Consider the following 5,808-nt stretch of genomic DNA (forward strand, 5'->3'; position numbering starts at 1 on the left):
TTCTGAGGCTGTAAATCTGTACGGGAGCGGAACGCCTCGTCTTTCTCCCACGGAACATCTGGTAGTTTCCAACTGCCGACCTTCAGGTTAGCAGCCCAATTCGTAATCACTACGATACCAGAGCTCCTTAATATTTTGGGTAGAAAGAAGGAAAAATAATTTTCTTTCCATTTATAATGTATTTATTAACTGGAGTGCAGCTGACACTGTAGGATAAGCACTGGACTGCTAACCACTAGGTTGGCAGTTCAAACCGATAAATGACTATGCAGGAGAAAGACAAGGCTTTCAGCTCCAGTTAAGATGTACAGCCTCGGAAACCCTGTACAGGGTCATTGTGAGTCAGAACCAACTCAGTGACCCACAGCCACCACCTTTATCACCAAATCGTATACAGAATCATTATGGGTCAGAACCAAATCCCTGGCACCTAACAACAGCAAATGCACTTACTAGCCAGTCATGCACCAACCCTTCTAGACACTGGGCTACCAGAGTAGACAAGATAAACTCTGTCCCTTTCTACATGAAAATTACCCTTCACAATGAAATGACTGTAATCAACAAGGAAGCTAACTGTGCTGTATCACAATAGGATTTGTGTAAATGTACAAGGTCAGAAACTGCAGAACAGGTCCTCATGAAGGTATGAAATTTAGTGTGAAGAAGAAAATGAGAGGCAATCTGATGGAGGGGAATGTGGACAGACCGGAAGTGAAAGGCTATCGGGAACCTTCTTGTCATTGTTGTTGCTAAGTCAGTTCTGACTCCTAGTGACACTGCGCACGCACAGCAGACGGAAACACAGCCCAGCCTGTGCCAACTTCATAATCATTGTTACAATTCAGCCCCTTGCTCTTGCTGCCACTATGCTGATCCATCTTGTTGGGGGTCTCCCTCTTTTTTGCTGACCCTCCGCTTTACCAAGTATGATGTCCTCCTCCAGGAACTGGTCCTTTGTGATATCATGTGCAAAGTATGAGAGACAACGTCTCACCATCCTGGCTTCTAAGGAACATGCTGAATGTATTTCTTCTAACAGATTTATTTGTTCTTCTGGAAGTCTATGGTACTTTTAATATTCTTCTTCAACACCATAGCTCAAATGCATCAATTCTTCTACTGTCTTCCTTATTCACTGTCCAAATTTCACATGTATATGTTGTTGTTGTTGTAAAGTGCCGTCGAGTCAGTTCAGACCCTATACAGGGTTTCCAAGGCTGTAAATCTTTACGGGAGCAGAAAGCCCCATCTTTCTCCCGCAGAGCAGCTGGTAGTTTCGAAATGCTGACCTTGCGGTTCGCAGCCCAATTCATAACCATGCTGTTGAAAATATGGATTCAGCCTGGCCATCCTGCCTTCCAAGGAGCATTCTGGCTGTACTTATTCCAACACAAGATTTGTTTAATCTTTTAGCAATCCCTGGTACTGTTAATATTCTCTCTAACACCTTATCTCAAATGCATCAATTTTTCTAAGGTCTTTTTATTCGCTGTCCAGCTTTCATATATATATAAAGTTACTGAAAATACCATGGCTTGAGTCAGGCACACCTAGTCCTCAGATTGACATCTTTGCTCATGAATACTTTAAAGACATCTTGTGCAGCAGATTTGTCTAATGCAATATGTCCTTTGATTTCTTGACTGTTGCTTACATGAGTGTTGATGGTTGATCCAAGCAAAATAAAGTCCTTGACAGCTTCAATCTTTTCTCCATTTATCATGATGTTATTTCTTGGTCCAGTGGTGAGGATTATTGTTTACATTACACTGAGGAGCAACCCATGCTGAAGGCTGTGGTCTTTGGTCTTCATCAGCAAATATTTTAAATCCTCTTCACTTTCAGCAAGCAAGGTTATATCATCTACATATCGAAGGTTGTTACTACTCTTCCTCCAATCCTGATACCACTTTCTTCTTCATATAATCCAGCTTTTTGTATTACTTGCTCAGCACACAGATTGGATAAGTATGGTGAGAGAATGAAGCCCTGGCAGACACTTTTCCTGATTTAAAACCATTCAGTGTCCCCTCATGAACACAATTAAGTTGTTCTGGAATACCCATTCTTCCCAATGTTGTCCATAACTTGTCATGAGGCACATAATCAAAAGCCTGTGCATAGTCAATGAATCACAGGTAAACATCTTTCTAGTATTCGCTGCTTTCAGCCAAGATCCATCTAATGTCAACAGTGATAGCCTGCATTCCATGTCCTTGTCTAAATCCACCTTGAACCTCTGGAAGTTCCCTGTTAATTGACTGTTACAGCCATTATTGAATTATCTTTAGCAAAATTTTACTTATATGCGATGTTAATGATGTTGTCTGATAAATTCCGCATCCCTTTGGGTCACCTCTCTTTAGAATGGGAACAAATATGGACCTCCTCCAATCAGTTGGCTAGGTAGCTGTCTTCCATATTTCTTGGCATAGATGAGTGAGTACTTCCAGTGCTATGTTAGTTTGTGGAAAGACTTCAATGTGTAGTCTCTCAGTCCCGGAGCCTTGTTCTTTGCTAATGCCTTAAGTACACCTTGGACTTCTTCCTTCTGTACCATTGACTCTTGATCATATGCAACCTCTTGAAATGATTGAACATTGGCCACTTCTTTTGGGTACAGTGACTGTGAGTTCTTTCCATCTTTTTTTGCTGCTTCTACATCATTCAATAGTTTGCCCATGTTTTTGTTGTTGTTAAGTGCCATCAAATCAGTTCCAATACATTGTGACCTTGTATAGGGTTTTCAAGGAGCAGCAGGTGAGCTTGAACCGCCGACCTTGCAGTTCAAACGGCTTTGCAGTCTGGCACATTAACAGTGCCACGCCAGGACTCCATTTGGCCCATAGAATCCTTCAATATTGTAAGTCAAGGCTTGAATGTTTTCTACAGTTCTTCCACCTTGAGAAATGCTGAGCATGTTCTTACTTCTTGGTTTTCTGACTCCAGGTCTTTGCATAATTCATCGTAATGTTTGACTTTGTCTTCTTGAGCTGACCTCTGACTGTTTCCATTCAGCTGTTTTACCTCCTCATTTCTTCCATTTGCTTTAGCATCTGTATGCTAAAGAACAAGTTTCAGAGTCTCTTCTAAAATCCATTCTGTTCTTTTTCTTCTTAATGAACTTTTACTTCCTTCCTGTACAATGTTCTTCATGTTATCCCGCAACTCTTCTGATCTTTGGTCATTAGTCCCTAATGCACGAATCTGTTGATCTCTAAACTCAGGTAAGATTGTTCAAGGTCATATTTTGACCTTGTTGGATTTGTTATATTTTCTTCAGCCCCAGCAAGAACTTGCATATGAGCAATCGCATATGAAAAACCCAGCAATTGATAAGGTTTCTAAGGAGCAGTGGTTCAAACCAACTTTGTGGTTTAATGTTCCACAGTCTGCCCCTGGCCTCGTTTCAGCTGATGATAGGGTGTTTTTCCACCATCTCTTTCCACAGATGTAGTCAGTTTGATTTTTGTGTATGACATCTCGTGAGGTCCATGTGTCTAGTCATCTTTTAGGTTGTTTAAAAAAGATATTTACAATGAAGAAGTCATTGGTCTTACAAAATTCTATCATGCGATCTCCAGCATTGTTGCTATCAGCAAGGCCATATTTTCCAACCATTGATCCCTCCTCTTTGTTTCTGACCTTTGCATTCCAACCACCAGTAATTATCAATGTATCTTGATTTTTTAAAATCAATTTCATACTGAAGAAGTTGGTAAAATTCTTTAAGTTCATCCTCACTGGCTGTAGTGGTTGGTATGTAAATTTGAATAGTACTGGTATTAACTGGGCTTCCTTGTAGACAGATGGATACGGTCCTATCACAGAGGCATTAAAAAGATTGATCTTGAAATCTTGTTTGTGGTGATGAATGTGATGCCATTCCTTTCCAATTTGTTACTCCTGGAAAAGGAAACCATATTGTTGTAAGATTAAAAATGGTCAATAACAGTCCATTTCAGCTCACCCTTGTTGCTGTTCTTAATTTCCATTGAATCAGTTCCAACCCAGAGCAATCTTGTTGTATAGGGTTTCTAAGGAGCATTGGTTCAACCCAACTTTGTGGTCAAGTGCACCAGTAAGGCCTAGGATATCAATCTTTACGTTTTCCATATCACTTTTGACACAAGTTTCCTAGATTCATGGTTACTTAATACTTCTCATGTTCTAATTATTAATGGTTATTAGTAGCTGTTTCTCCTCATTTTAAGTTGTCCCCCATCAACAAATGAAAGTCCTGAAAACTTTGCTCCATTCACATCATCATGGTCAACTCTACTTTGAGGAGGCAGTTCTTTCTGAGCCATATTTTGAGTGCCTTCCAACTTAAGGGCCTCCACGACTGGTACTATAGCTAATGATGTTCCATTGTTATTCATAAGGTATTCAGTGGCTAAACATTCAGAAGAAGTCTACCTTTCCTTCTTCCTACTCTGTGTTAGTCTGGAAGCTCAGCTGAAACCTGTCCAACATAGGTCACCCTGCTTGTATTTGAAATCCTGGTGGTATAGCTTTCAATATCTCAGCAACATGCAAACCATCATAGAATGACAAACTGTCAGAGGAGTGGAAGTTGTTGTGAAGTGCCATCCAGTCGATTCCAACCCATAGTGACCCTGTTTAGGGTTTCCAAGGAGCAGCTGGTAAGCTTGATCCACTGACCTTGCAGTTCAAACAACTTTGCAGTCTGATGCATTAGCCCGCAGCATCATACCAGGACTCCTAGGAACAGTGAAATCAGGAATTAAAAGTTTATCAAGAACTAGAAAGAAGTTTGAATGTGGATGGACCATGAGGTCCAGCTTGATGCTGAGATGTTTGAGAGATCTCTAAGAGGAACTCTCCAATAAATGGTTAGATACACAGATCTAAAGTTCAGGAAGAATCTACAGAGTTCAGGTATACATCTGTGAATTTCATTCATAAGATAATGAAAACAATTGCAATGATCCAACTGTTTGTGAGTGATATTAGAAAAACAGAACCTGACCAGTGAGGTGTACTAGCATTTATGGGATAAGGAGGAGAGAGATACTTACTGTAAAGGAGACGAAAGAGGGACTAGAAAAAGCAGAGAGGAATCAAGCTATATAACTTCCATAAATCCAGGTAATTCTCTGGAGGAAGAGTGTGGTCAATCGGGTTACTTATTGCAGAGAAGTCCAGTAATAAAAGGACCAAAAAGTTTCCAAGACATTTAGTGACTTCGATATTGAGATTTTGACAAAATCATTATTTACGGGAGAGAAGAGCTGCAATTGGAGGCAGTTAGGGGATACAACGAAATTGCCAGAGTTGGTAGGAAATTAATGAAAGTCATCCAATCAAAGGAGCCAAGAGTCAACTATAGCTTCACTGCCGAGAACACAGTTTGGAGAAGCAACTAATCAGCAGTGTTGTTGTTAAGGGCCATTGAGTCAATTCTGATTCACAGTGACCCTGTGCAGGGTTTCTGAAGCTGGAAATTTTGACAGGAGCAGAAAGCTTCATCTTTCACCAATAATCTTCAACTGCTCACTCTATAGTCCAGTGCTTATCCTACAAAGTCCCCACAGTCCCAAATAATGATATCTTGTTTCTGTTGTTAAGTGCTAGAGAGTCAGTTCAGACTCCTGTACTTGGTTTCCAAAGGGTGGCTGGTGGGTTTGAACCACTGACCTTGAGGTTACCAGTCCCATGCTTATTCTACAGCACCACCCCAAGACTCTAGTAATAAGCTCACCCATTAACCACACTTCCAGAACTAACATTAATGAGCCCTACCATTTGGTAACATACTGGTTACAAATCGGGCTGCTAACC

This window comes from Chrysochloris asiatica, unplaced genomic scaffold (genome assembly GCF_000296735.1).
Source record: "Chrysochloris asiatica unplaced genomic scaffold, ChrAsi1.0 scaffold00192, whole genome shotgun sequence".
NCBI classification, from domain to species: domain Eukaryota; kingdom Metazoa; phylum Chordata; class Mammalia; order Afrosoricida; family Chrysochloridae; genus Chrysochloris; species Chrysochloris asiatica.